The sequence below is a fragment of the Balaenoptera physalus genome (genome assembly GCF_965194825.1).
Source record: "Balaenoptera physalus genome assembly, chromosome: 1".
NCBI lineage: Eukaryota > Metazoa > Chordata > Mammalia > Artiodactyla > Balaenopteridae > Balaenoptera > Balaenoptera physalus.
In genome coordinates this window covers 47,287,286-47,302,071 of record NC_138882.1, presented here as the reverse complement: position 1 = coordinate 47,302,071, position 14,786 = coordinate 47,287,286, and the positions used below count along the sequence as shown (strand labels likewise).

The 14,786-nt window shown below is 35.1% G+C and overlaps 2 long non-coding RNA genes across 2 annotated transcripts in view; one reads left to right on the top strand and one right to left on the bottom strand.

Annotated features, from left to right (window-relative positions):
* The window catches only part of LOC309666485, a 47,130-nt gene extending 41,420 nt beyond the window's left edge, over positions 1-5,710 (top strand). Inside the window, exon 4 of the long non-coding RNA XR_014267121.1 lies at positions 436-5,710. This is a non-coding gene — a long non-coding RNA (uncharacterized lncRNA). The remainder of the gene's footprint in view (positions 1-435) is intronic.
* The window catches only part of LOC309666497, a 57,721-nt gene that overhangs the window by 24,926 nt on the left and 18,009 nt on the right, over positions 1-14,786 (bottom strand). The window lies entirely within an intron of this gene.

The window sequence follows — 14,786 nt, the reverse complement described above, 5'->3', positions numbered from 1 at the left end:
CATATCCCCTCCACTTACCCTGGAGGTCAACTGCCTGTGGTTCCCACACACTCTGATGAATTCCTGTGACTCTGCCTGATGGCATTGTCTAGCTGCAGGACTAAGCTTGGCTGTGCTCTCTTATGCTCTAAGGAATGGAGTAGCCAACAGTGCTGAGGGCCGATGCCCCAGGTGTAGCACTCTGCCAATGAGGGATGGGAGTAGGTGAATAAAGAATTCAGTTTCTATTCCTTCTATTCCTGAGGAATAGTTCTCAGGTGTGTTCCATCCATTTTCTCAGAATGTCCCCAGTAGTATTAAGCCCCAGTCACCCACAATTCATTAACTCACAATTTATTGGCTTTATCCCCTTTATGACTCAATTTCTTATTCTCTCAATGTCCATCCTGTAATCACCTCCCAAATAAATTACTTGTACTGAAATTCTTTTTTCAGATTCTGATTTTGGGGAATACAAACTGAGATAGAGGCATATTTTGCTACCTGAAATGGCCTGGGCTGCAGCTTGCTTTTGAGGAGAAAAAGCACCTGGAGCTACAGTGTCTGAAGTAGCAGCTGCTGCTGCCACCTAGACATCGTCACTGAGCTGTGTGAAGTGATATGGCAAGACTGAGTCTGGTAATATATTCTATCACTTGGATAATAATAAAATTACTTGGTTAGTAAATACCAAAGAAATGATACTCATTTCTTCACTTACTTTATTGACTTAAGCATACAGGTGTAAGTTATCAATATGAATAACATAGTAATGCATGTTATCATTTGATGATCAGTTGTTTGTTATGGTTTATTATTAGTTGTCTGTAATAGTTACATTGTATGTTTGTTATGCATGTTTAAGAAATAATAGTCATTTATGAATTTAATTTACTGAATTTTAAAAACATGTTTAGGAAGCTCCAGAAATGAGGAAACTTTTTAAAAAATAACCTCCAGAAATCTACATTAAGGTCCCTTTGAATCTTTGCTAAGTACTGACCTACACATGCACAGAGTGAAATTATACAAAGCTGTTCAAAAAATGGTGGGGAGTTGTAAGCTTGCACAGGGATGAATGTGTTCAAACTCTGCTCATCCACAGTGGAGGATCGTTGGAACCACCTGGGGCATTTAGTGGGGATTCCTGAGAGGTCACACCTTAGAAGTAAGTATGAAATATTCCTGGAGTAAAAACTACTTTAGCACTACTTACAAAAGCTTAAAAACAGTTATCAAGAAGATTATTTTGGGCTTCCCTGGTGGCGCAGTGGTTAAAAATCTGCCTGGCATAGTGGTTAAGGATCCGCCTGCCAATGCAGGGGACATGGGTTCAAGCCCAGGTCCGGGAGGATCCCACATGCCACGGAGCAACTAAGCCCGCATGCCACAACTACTGAGCCTACGCTCTAGAGCCTGTGAGCCACAACTACTAAAGCCCACACGCCTAGAGCCCATGCTCCGCAACAAGAGAAGCCACCACAATGAGAAGCCCATGCACCACAACGAAGAGTAGCCCCCGTTCGCTGCAACTAGAGAAAGTCCACACACAGCAACGAAGACCCAACACAGCCAAAAATCAATAAGTAAAACAAATTAAAAAAAAAAAGATTATTTTGATCTGATAGTGAAGTATCTGCAGATATAAAACCCAACCCTCTTTAAAAGAACACAACGAAATCCAGACACTCAACAATGTAAGATTTACAAAGTCCAGAACCAATAAGTTTTTTTTTTTTTAAACTAGATGTGAGAAGAAAATGGAAAACATGTCCTCTAACCAGGAATAAAGACAATCAGTAAAAACAGAACCATAAATTACAGTGATGCCAGAAATTACAGGATGATAGAACAGTTATTAATGTAATATTCAAATATATAAAGAAAGACATAAACATAGTGAGAAGAGAAATAGAACATAGAAAAAAGAATCAATGAGAATGAAATTCTGGAGTGGAAAAATAAAATATTTGAAATGAAAAATTCACTGGAGGGGATTAACAACAGATTTCACACTGCAAAAGAAAACGCTAATGACTTTGAAGACATAGCAATAGAATCTATCCAAAAAGAAACAGAGAACAATGACTTTAAAAGTGAACAAAGCCTCAGTGACCTGTGAGACAATATCAGGAAGTCCAAGATACATGTAATTGGAGTCCCAGAATAAGAAGAGTGAGTGGTAGGGAAAGCAAACATATTAGAAGGCTCAAGTCTGAAACATCTCCAAACTTGATTAAAAATATAAACTCACAGATCCAGGGAGCTCAGAGAACATCAAACAAGATATCACACACACATACAAATACCCACATACAGAGTCACACAAGGCACATTATAAAGTGCTGAAAACCAGTGATTAAACAAGAAAAAAACTTAGCAGCCACCAAAGAATAAAGATAGTTTATACAGAGAAATAAATAAGAATTATTGTATACCTCTGGGCAGAAACTATGTAAACCAGAAGACAATGAACTAACATCTTCAAAATACTAAAAGGGGAAAAAATCCATATGCAACTAATATATTCTTCAGAAATATGGTAAAAAAAATTTTTCAGAAAAACAAAAGCTATGACAATTCATCAGGAGATCTATATTACAAGAAATGTTTTTAAAAATGTTGTTCATAATCAATGAATTTGGTAAAGTAGCAGGATACAAAATTAATGCACAGAAATCTCTTGCATTCCTATACACTAATGATGAAAAATCTGAAAGAGAAATGAAGGAAACACTCCCATTTACCATTGCAACAAAAAGAAGAAAATACCTACGAATAAACCTACCTAAGGAGACAAAAGACCTGTATGTGGAAAACTATAAGACACTGATGAAAGAAATTAAAGATGATACAAACAGATGGAGAGATATACCATGTTCTTGGATTGGAAGAATCAACATTGTGAAAATGACTATACTACCCAAAGCAATCTACAGATTCAGTGCAATCCCTATCAAACTACCAATGGCATTTTTCACAGAACTAGAACAAAAAATTTCACAATTTGTATGGAAACACAAAAGACCCTGAATAGCCAAAGCAAACTTGAGAAAGAAAGACGGAGCTGGAGGAATCAGGCTCCCTGACTTCACATTATGCTACAAAGCTACAGTAATCAAGACAGTATGGCACTGGCACAAAAACAGAAATATAGATCAATAGAACAGGATAGAAAGCCCAGAGATAAACCCACGCACATATGGTCAACTTATTTTTGACAAAGGAGACAAGAATATACAATGGAGAAAAGACAGCCTCTTCAATAAGTGGTGCTGGGAAAACTGGACAGCTACATGTAAAAGAATGAAATTAGAACACTCCCTAACACCAAACACAAAAATAAACTCAAAATTGATTAAAGACCTAAATGTAAGGCCAGACACTATCAAACTCTTAGAGGAAGACGTAGGCAGAACACTGTATGACATAAATCACAGCAAGATCCTTTTTGACGCACCTCCTAGACAAATGGAAATAAAAACAAAAATAAACAAATGGGACCTAATGAAACTTAAAAGCTTTTGCACAGCAAAGGAACCCATAAACAAGATGAAAAGACAACCCTCAGAACGGGAGAAAATATTTGCAAACAAAGCAACTGACAAAGGATTAATCTCCAAAATATACAAGCAGCTCATGCAGCTCAATATCAAAAAAACAAACAACCCAATCCCAAAATGGGCAGAAGATCTAAATAGATATTTCTCCAAAGAAGATATACAGATTGCCAACAAACACAAGAAAGGAGGCTCAACATCACTAATCATTAGAGAAATGCAAATCAAAACTACAATGAGGTATCACCTCACACCAGTGAGAATGGCCATCATCAAAAAATCTACAAACAATAAATGCTGGAGAAGGTGTGGAGAAAATGGAACCCTCTTGCAGTGTTGGTGGGAATGTAAATTGATACAACCACTGTGGAGAACAGTATGGAGGTTCCTTAAAAAACTAAAAATAGAACTACCATACGACCCGGCAATCCCACTACTGGGTATATACTGGATGTTTGAATGCTAAAACACCATGAATTAATACAAAAAAGACAGAAAGAGAGCAAATAAGTAAATAAATAAGTGGTGGATGGGTGAATAGAAAAGAATAACAAAATTGTACGTTTAAATGCAAACATACTGAATATTTCATTCAATGTAAATGGTCCAAATGCCTCAATTAAGAGATTCTCAGATTGAGTAAAAAGCAACATCCAACTGTATGCTATCTATAAGAAACCCATTTTACATGTAAGGGCACAGATAGGTTAAAGGAAAATAATAGAAGGTTTGATACAGGAAACAAAAAAAAAAACATAGATAAATTGGACATCAGCAAAATTTAAATTTTTCTGCTTCAAAGGACACCATCAAGAATGTGAAAAGACCACCCACAACATGGGACAAATATTTGCAAATTGTATATCTTATAAGGGACTTATATTTAGAATATATAAATAACTGTTACAACTCAATAATAAAAGATAAATAACCCAATTTTAAAATGATTAAAGGATCTGAATAGACATTTCTCCAAAGAAGTTACAGAAATGGCCAATAAGCACACGAAAAGATGTTCCACATCATTAGCCATCAGGGAAATGCAAATCAAAACCACAGTGAGATACCATATCACTCCCACTAGCATGGCTGGAATAAAAAAGACAGATAATAACAAGTGTTGATGAGAACACAGAGAAATTGGAACCCTCATACACTTCTGGTGGGAATGTAAAATGGTCCAGCTACTCTGGAAAACAATCTGGCAGTTGCTCAATATGTTAGATATTGAGTTACTATGTGAATCAGCAATTCTACCCCTAGGTGTATATCCAAGAGAAATGAAAACATATATCCACACTAAAACCTGTACATGACTATTCGTAACAAAATTATTTATAATAGCCGAAGTGAAAACAACTCAAATATCTATCAGCTAATGAATGGATAAGTAAAATGTGAGAAATCCATATAGTGGAAGATTATTTGGCAATCAAAGGGAATGAAATAGTGATACATGCTACAACATGAATGAACCTTTATAATATGCTAAAGGAGCCAGACACAAAAGCCTACATATTGTATTATTCCATTTGTATGAAATGTGCAGAATAGGAAAATCCATAGAGACAGAAAATAAATTAGTTGTTGCCAAGGGTTGGGTGGGTAGGGAAAATGGGGGTGACTGCCAGAGGATATGTGGTTTCTTTATAAGGTAATGAAAATGCTCTAACATTGTGGGGATGGTTGCACAACTGTGACTATGCCAAAAAACACTGAATTGTACATTTTAAAATGAGTTAATTGTACGGCATGTAAATTATATATCAATAAAGCTGTTATTTAAAAAAAGAAAAATGATGGGAAAAGTTATGTCAAGCAAAAACCAATAAAAGGAAGCTGAAGCACACTTCAGAAAAAATATTACCAGGGATAAAGTGAGACATTTTATAATGATAATGAGTCAATTTACCATGAAGATACAACAATCCTAATGCATTTGCACCTAAAAATAGAGCTCCAAAATACATGAAGCAAAAGTCAACCAAACTGAAAGAGAAATAGGAAAATCCACAAATATGGTTGGAGATTTCAAAATTTCTCTCTCAGTAATTGAGAGAGCAAGTATATAAAAATTAATAAAGATATTAAAGTCCAGAGCAACTTTGTCAATTAACTTGACCTAATCAACATTTATAGAATACTCCACCTAATAACAATAGAATACACATTCTTTTCTAGTGCATTTGGGACATTTATTAAAATAAGCCATTTTCTGGGCCATAAAACAAATCTCAATAAATTTTAAAAGCATAGAAATCATACAAACCATGTTTTCTGTCCAAAATAGAATTAAATCAGAAATCACAGGAAGAAAGTATTTAGGTATTGGAAAATAAAGCAAATATTTCTAAATAATCCATGGGTCAGAGAAGAAATCACAAGAGAATTTAGAAAATATTTTAAATTGAATAAAAATTAAAATACAACATGTCAAAATTTGACACAGCTAAAACACTTAGCTGTTTAGTTTGTAAATCACTCTTGGAGAAAAATTTAAAGCTTTAAAAGCTTGTATTTAAAAAGGTGAAATGGCAAAAATAAATTATTTGAGCTTTCAATGTGAAAACCTAGAAAAAGCGTAGTAAACTGAAATGATGTTATGGAACATACAAGAAAACTAGAGAAAATCAATGAGGTCAAAAGGAAGTTCCTTAAAATAATCAATAAAATTGATAAACCTCTAGCTCGATATATCAAGATTAAAAAAGGGGGGGGGAATTACAAGAGGAGACATCACTACAGATCCTTCAGATACTAAAAGGATAACAACAAAAAACTTTTTAGAAGGAAATATAGGAGAAAATCTTCATAGCCTTCAGATAGTCAAAGATTTTTCAGATAGTTCAAAAAATATAAACCATAAAAGAAAAAATGATAAAGTGTACTTTATCGGAATAAAAAAAAACTTCCAAAGACACCATTAAGAAAATGAAAAGGCAAGCCTCAGACAGGGAGGAAAGATTTACAATGCATATATCTGACAAAAGATTTATATCCAGAATATGTAAAGAATGAACTCTTTCAAGATCAGTCAGTAGGAAGAAAACAAACAGCTTTAAAATGGAGCAAGATTTGAAGTCACTTCACACATACCAAAATGATGCAACAGTCCTCAATAAGCACATGAAAAATGCTTAACACCAATAATAAAGAGGAAAATTAAAATTAAAACCACAATGTGATACCACTACAAATCCACTAAAATGATCCAAAATACTGACAAGTGTTGGTGCAAATGTAGAGCAACTATAATTCTTATGTACTGCTGGTGGGAAAGTAAAATGGCACAACCATGTTGGAAAGCAGTTTGGCAGTTTCATATAACTTAAATATATACTATCACACAAACCAACAATTCTATTTCTAGATATTTCCTTAAGAGAAATGAAAACATGATTCACAATATATACAATGTATGCAAATTTTCATGGCAACTATATTCATAATAGCCTAAACCTAGAAACAACCCAAAATATCCATCAACAAGTGAATGTATAAACAAATTGTGATATATTTGCACAATGGAATTCTACTCAGTAGCAAATGAGAATGAACTATTGATATATACAGCAGCATAGATGGTAAAGATAGTAATTAATCTCAATTTTTTAATCTGAGATATATCAGTGTATATTCTGACCTCCCTCCCACCCCCCCGTTTTATTGAGAAATAATTGACATACATCACTGTGTAAGTTTAAGGCAGACAGCACGATGGTTTGATCTACATGTATTGTGAAATGGTTACCATGATAGGTTTAGCTAACATCTATCTTCTCATATAGATACAATAAAAAGAAAAGAAAGAAAAAAAATAGGAAAATACTTTTCTCCTTGTGATGAGAACACTTAGGATTTACTCTTTTACCAACTTTTCTGTATATCACACAGCAATGTTAACTATAGTCTTCATGTTGTATGTACATCCCTAGTATTTATTTATCTTATGACTAGAAGTTTGTACCTTTTGACCACCTTCCTCCAATTCGCCATCCCCCTACCCTCTGCCTCTGGTAACTACAAGTCAGATCTCTTTTTCTATGAGTTTGGGGGGTTATTTTGTTTGTTTGTTTTTTGACTTTTTTTTTTTATTATTCCACATATAAGTGAGATCATACAGTATTTGTCTTTCTCTCTCTGACTTATTTCACTTAACATAAGACCCTCAAGGTCCATCCACATTGTCACAAAGGGTAGGATTTCTTCCTTTTCATGGCTGAATAATATTCCATTGTATATATACACCACAACTTCTTTATCCATTCACCCATCAGTGGACACTAGGTTTTTTCCATGTCTTGGCTATTGTAAATAATGCACAGCAGCATAGATAAATCTCAAAAACATTATTCTGAGTGAAAGAAGCAAGACACAAAAATGAACATCTGTTTGATTTCTTTTTAAAACTTTGTATATGCTTTGAATGTCTTTTAATCTACAGGTTACTCCTCCATCCCTCTGTTGAAAAATCTATGCCATCGTTTTATCTATGTCATTTGAACTGTAGTTTCCCATAATTTGGATTGCCTACCCATAGTGCAGTTCAACAAGACCCATATATTTCTGCAAATTGGAAGCTGGATCCAGGGGCTTGATCAAATTCAGGTTTGATGTATTTTGAATCAAAGGATGGCATGTTCTTTCATCAACAAACATGTAATATCTGGTTATTGTTCTTTTATGATGTTAGCAAAATGGTAATATTCTAATTCTATCATTTTACTGGCCTGAATAATTTTATAAAAAGAAGAGTCTCTTCATTTGCCATTCAGTTTTTCTAGTGGTACAGTTCTCAAAGGAAAGCAAGGATAAATGTTTGATTTTTTCCTTTTATTTAACCTGTTTTCAAGATGATTCAATTGCTTATCATCCAATTTTTAAAATATCTCTAGAAATGCATGGACTTAAAATATCTGATGGTTCCAACCCATTACAATTCTTATCCTTGTTGAAATTCAAATTGTCTTATCTTTGGAAGTAGAATACGGGAATGGAATGGAATGGAATTGAATAGAATAAAGTGGGAGCCTCTTTAAATTGGCTTCTGAGTCCTTTTGACATAACCCTAGTGGTCTTTAATAGTTTCCTTGATATCTGATATGTTGAAACATATGAAGAATATGTTATTTCTTTTAATAGGAAATGGCATTTCAAGACCACATTCTGAATACAGTTTTGCAGGATATCACTAGTTAGTCATTGCTTCAAGGCCTTTTCAGTGGATATAATATATCTAATATATATATTAGATAGATGATAGGTAGATAGATAGATACACAGATACATAGATAATAGATAAGTAAGTAGATCGATACAAAGAAAGAATATGTTGCATGTTTATGATATTTATTCTGATATTTCCAATTAAATTCAGAAATACAGGATTTGTATTTAACCTCTTCTGGATTACATCTCTATCTCCTTCCTTCCACACTGAGAATCCTTGTTCTCAACAATACAAGGGAAAATACAATTAGAACATCCCACAGTTATTCATTTGCTTTATCTCATATGACACATAACAGTCACAAAAAGGCAATGCTAATACTATCACCACCAATTATGATTACTAAAAAACAGTTTAAATTTTTTGCATATAGAATCCTATTTTCCCTACAATTTTCTATGCATATACATGCAACCTTTTCATATACCGTTGAGGTTCATATCTGTCCTGAAGCTGATATATGGGTCTCAGTGTAAGAATGACTGCCATTCATTTATCTCTCTTACAATCTCTCCTCATCAAGAAAGAGATGTGGTTAAGATACATTTTCCTCGTGCAGTCCCACTTGGATATCTTTTTATTTATTATCATGCACCATTTATTGAATAAACCATCTTTTGCCCAGTGTCTGCAATGCTACCTCTATCATATATCAACTTTCCATATATGTGAGCATCTGTTTCTGAGCTCTGTTAGTCTAGTCTTGTGCCAACCCTACACGGTCTTAATTACTATAGCGTTATAATAAGTGTCATATCTATAGGGCAAGTGTCTCTGGCTACAAGAAACAAATGCAAATCATTTCCAAAGGAGTAAACTTGACAAACAAGCCCCAAAGAAATACCATAGTTAAAGTTCCATGTTCCATGTACTCACCAAAATACCTCTACACACATACAAAGCATATAACTATGAATAAGATTCAAAAAAACAGCAAAACACAGAATCAGACTTATAAAGATTGATGATATTATGATTATCAGATACCAAACATACAATAAAAATAAATATGTATAAATTAATATATAGAGAGAAATAGAACTGAAAAAGGGGTTCTGGATGAATCTGCAGAAATAAAAATTATAATAGTTGAAAGTAGAATCTGGATGAATGGATTTACCGTTATATTAAACACAGTTAAAGAAACAATTAGTTATTTGGAAGGTAAAGTTGAAGAAGTTACACATAACATGAGACAGAGACAAAGCAAAGAGAAATATGAAAAAGAGATAAAGAAATATGGAAGAAAGACTTAGCAGGTCCAACATGCATATAATCTGAGTTCTAAGAAGAAAGACAATTGGGGACATTCAGTGTTAAACGACATGAGTGAGTGTTTTCCAGAAGAAGACCATCAATCCTCAGATTAAGGAAGTTCCCCAAGTGCCAAACAACAGAAGTAAAAAGAAATACATAACAGAGTGACAAATTCAGAATAATAAAAACAAAGAGAAAGTAACAGATGCAGCCAAACAGGGAAAAAAAGTTGGGGGTGGAGTGGGCGGAGACACATCTGCAATGACTAACTGATAGGTGACTTCTCAGAAATGAGAGTGGAACTCAAAAGAATTGAAAACGAATTTTCAAAGTACTGTAAGAAAATAACTCTCAACCTAGAATTGAATATTTATTAATACAATCTATCAAAAATCAAGGCAAAAAAAAGACATTTTCAGACACAAACCTGAGGACTTACTACCAACACGTCTTCACATAAGGAACTTCTAATGAAGATACTTCATGTCAAAAGGAAGATTTGCAATACATGAAAATGGAAAGGATAAATATTGACTGTGTATAATGGTAAAGTTAATGTCTAATGTATGAGGCTAAATATCAAGAGAGAATAGCATGTAACTTAGGGAGGGTGATGACTGGCATGACAGTATTCTAGTATTCTTATATGATTCAGAAGAAGATTATAACTATTAATATTGAACTCTGTTAATTATGTATGTTAAAATTTCTATGACGATCACTAAAGGAGTAGAGATAGCTATAAATGTTAGCTATTTTTATTATTATTATCATTACTATGATTATAATTATTATATTCCAGTAATATTATAGAAAGAAAGAGAAAGAGAGAGGGAGAAAGAGGGAGATAGAATTCTGTAGTCAAATCAGTTTTGTTTAACCAAATTAAATATATTTCCTGCTTGATTTCTGTTTTTTCTCAAGTAATGTGCTTTATAAATCCCTAGAGATGTAGAGGGTTTGCAGCGTTTCTTTTTTTTATTATTATTTGACATCACTCTATCTCGTGGAATATCTATTAACATCTTGAGAAGCTTGACATTCTGGGGAACACATTTTAAGTTGAATCTGAATCCCCTTGGGCTTGGATTTGCCTGTTTAAGAGGATAATATAGCCATATAGGCTTGAAGAGAATAACAGACTAGAATAACAAGATCAGTTTCAGAAAGACCTTAGGTTTGGGAAAATAAGACATTAAGGAAGAATTGAAAATACGATTGTCCAGTGATACCAGGAAGGGTGGGACATATTGCAGTCTGTTAAATGGAAGGAAAAAAAAATAAAATCTCTGCCTAGCAAATGGGTTGCAAAGCTTCTGCTACAAGACTGTTGGAACATCTGGGAACACTGCCAAGCAATTCTAGGGAACAGACTTGGCACTGATTGTGGCCTTGTGTTCTGTATGAAAGAAAAAAGATTAATTTATTTTATGTCATAATACACTACCTAGAAGCCAAATTGCCAGTTAAAATTCTATTTGCAAGCAGGTGTAGGATTTCGATATAGCTTTCACCTAACATCATGGAATGCTGCTTCTCCATGATCAAACATGATGCAAGCTGTCTTTTCAACTACATTTTCAGTGTTTCAAAATGTTTAGAAAAATGGCAGGTTAGTAATGTCTGTAACTATAATTGAACCTTATGTATCTGCTCTAAATGCAGCTGTTTGGTTTATACAGTGTGGAGGAAATAAATCACCACATATAGAAAGGAGTGTTTGCTCTTATCCATCCAATTAACTTTTTCCTCTAGAAGTTAACATTTTAAACGTGTCCAAGCAAAGAGAAGGGTAAAAGGTATTTGATGGTTAGTTTTTCTAATTCCATGCTATTAGGAATATAGGATGTTACCTTTTTTTAAGTCCAGAATACTTTAATTGCAATTGATGTAATGCAACCCCATTGATGCTTTTTTGTAACTCTGTGTATATACCTGTTTTCTCTGAAGACTCAAAGATATCTGCAGGCATTAATCTTCACAGTTCTCATGGTGGAAGACTACAAGGGCAAGCCAGACCTGAGCTGGCCTGAAAAGATTTTGATAGGTGGAAAGATGGGAGGCCTTTCATCCTCTTCTCCACCACTGGAATGCCCTCAGAACTTCTCTCTTTTGCTCTCCAAATCCTAGTAAGTTCAAAGCTGGCCTCCTCCATGAAGCTTCCCTTGATACCTCCCGTCCACCTTAATCTTTTTTCCTTTTTCTGAAGGAAGAACCCATATCTCTAGTTCTCCTCAAGGTAGCACTCAGATCTTACTGCCTTGCATTGTCCCCTAATTATCAATCTGACCTTCTCTCTAAACAATGTGTTTCTTTTTTTAATTATTTTGTTGAAGTATAGTTGATTTACAATGTTGTGTTAATTTCTGCTGTACAGTGAAGCAATTCAGTTATACATATATACATTCTTTTTCATATTCTTTTCCATTATGGTTTATCACAGGATATTGAATATAGTTTCCTGTGCTATATAGTAGGATCTTGTTGTTTATCCATCCTATATATACTAGTTTGCATATGTTAATCCCAAACTCCCACTCCATCCCTCCCCCCACCTCCCCCTCCCCCTTGGCAACCACAAGTCTGCTCTCTATGTCTGTAAGTCTGTTTCTGTTTTGTAGATAAGTTCATTTGCATCATGTTTTAGATTCCACATATAAGTGATATCATACGGTATTTGTCTTTCTCTTTCTGACTTACTTCACTTTGTATGATAATCTCTAGTTCCATTCATGTTGTTGCAAATGGCATTATTTCATTCTTTTTTATGGCTGAGTAGTATTACATTGTATATATGTACCACATATTCTTTATCCATTCATCTGTCGATGGACATTTAGGCTGTTTCCATGCCTTGGCTATTGTGTATAGTGCTGCTATAACATAAGGGTACATGTCTCTTTTTGAATTATAGTTTTGTCCAGATATATGCCCAGGAGTGGGATTGCTGGATCATATGGCAACTCTATTTTTAGTTTTTTTGAGGAAACTCCATACTGTTTTCCATAGAGGCTGCATCAAATTACATTCCCACCAAGAGTGCAGGAGAGTTCCCTTTTCTTCACATCCTCTCCCGTATTAGTTATTTGTAGGTTTTTTAATGATGGCCATTCTGACCCATGTGAGGTGGTACTTCATTGTAGTTTTGATTCGCATTTCTCTAAGAATTTGCAATGTTAAGCATCTTTTCATGTGCCTGTTGGCCATTTGTATGTCTTCTTTGGAGAAATGTCTATTTAGGTCTTCTGACCATTTTTTGATTGGGTTGTTTGGTTTTTGTTGTTGTTGAGTTGTGTGAGCTGTTTGTATATTTTGGAAATTAAGCCCTTGTCAGTTGCATCATTTGCAAATATTTTCTCCCAGTCCATAGATTGTCTTTTCATTTTGTTTATGGTTTCCTTTGCTGTACAAAAGCTTGTAAGTTTGATTAGGTCTATTTTTGCTTTTATTTCTATTGCCTTGGGAGACTGACCTAAGAAAACATTGGTACAATTTATGTCAGAGAATGTTTTGCCTATTAAACAAGGAGCTTCTTGAAGTCACTTCCAGGTCCTGTATTTCCGATTCTTGCTCAGTTCAGTGATGGGTTTACAGAGGGTAGCCCATAAATACTTATTAATAAAGTGACTGATGAAAGAACCAGAGAGTTTAATTGTTTAGGAACCAATTATTCAGGCTGCTCCCTAACGGTAGGGAGGTTTGGGGTTATCGGTGGTTTGGGGATTACTTATATGTTATCATTTTTTCATCCATTTTCAGAGAGTTTAAGGAAACACTCAGAGCTCCTGAGAGCACTTATTTCTCATCTGTGCAAATGATTGGATTAGACCACAGGCAAAATAAAGGCCTTTCCCAGGTATCCCAAGCTCTTTTTGCGACAAGGATCGTCTGGGAGGGGATGGTGGAGGAGGGAGGGCAGGGCAGGAAGTGGGGCTGGAAATCCACCTCTATTTTTGTCTCCCTCTGCCTCTTAGCCACCACGCCTTGCTACCTTGTTTGTTCTTCCATTCCCCCTCACAGGCCCCTGTACCTTTCTGTCTTAAAGCACTGCTTCGGACATGAGGATTTGGAAACATGTGTTTAGCACTTGTAAACTCCTCCTCCAAGGCTTTGCAGAGTCAACAGGAGGCATTTTGATTATAGCTTTTGGTTCTCAACACACAACAAGTTGGCAGAAAATAGAGGTTAGACCCTGTCTCTTCCTGCTGCTCAAGAGGAATCTACACAGCCAGGGCCTGGCTAAGCTTGCAGGCCTGAACCAGGGAACACAGTCTTGAACCCTGGGGCTTTGGGACACTGTGACACCGGGGTGAGAGGCCTCCTCTACACTGAACAACGAACCCGGGAGGCTCCAGAATGTGGTGCTGACTGAGGCGGAGGCCCACAGAGCCTACAGCTGTCTGATTTATTTCAGAGGCAGCGTTTCCACAGGAAACGGGAATGATTTAGTCTCTGATCCTTAGGTGGTTTCCTTTTACATCATTTCTGCCTCTTTTGATTGTTGGCACATTTGGGGAGTTCTAGGGTCCTCAACCTTACAGGTGTGTAATTCTAATAAAACACAACTTATTAAAATCTGAGCTTACAAAATTGGTAAATTATGGGGATGGATTATTTTTTCTACCACCAAAGGGTCTTGTGATCAAATTCAGAGTCCCTTTTATGAATCCATAATTCTCTTAGTATATATAACACTACATTTGTGGGTTTCTGTTTCCTGATTTCAGAAGTAATCCGTGTTTCTAGCTAAAGTACACCTT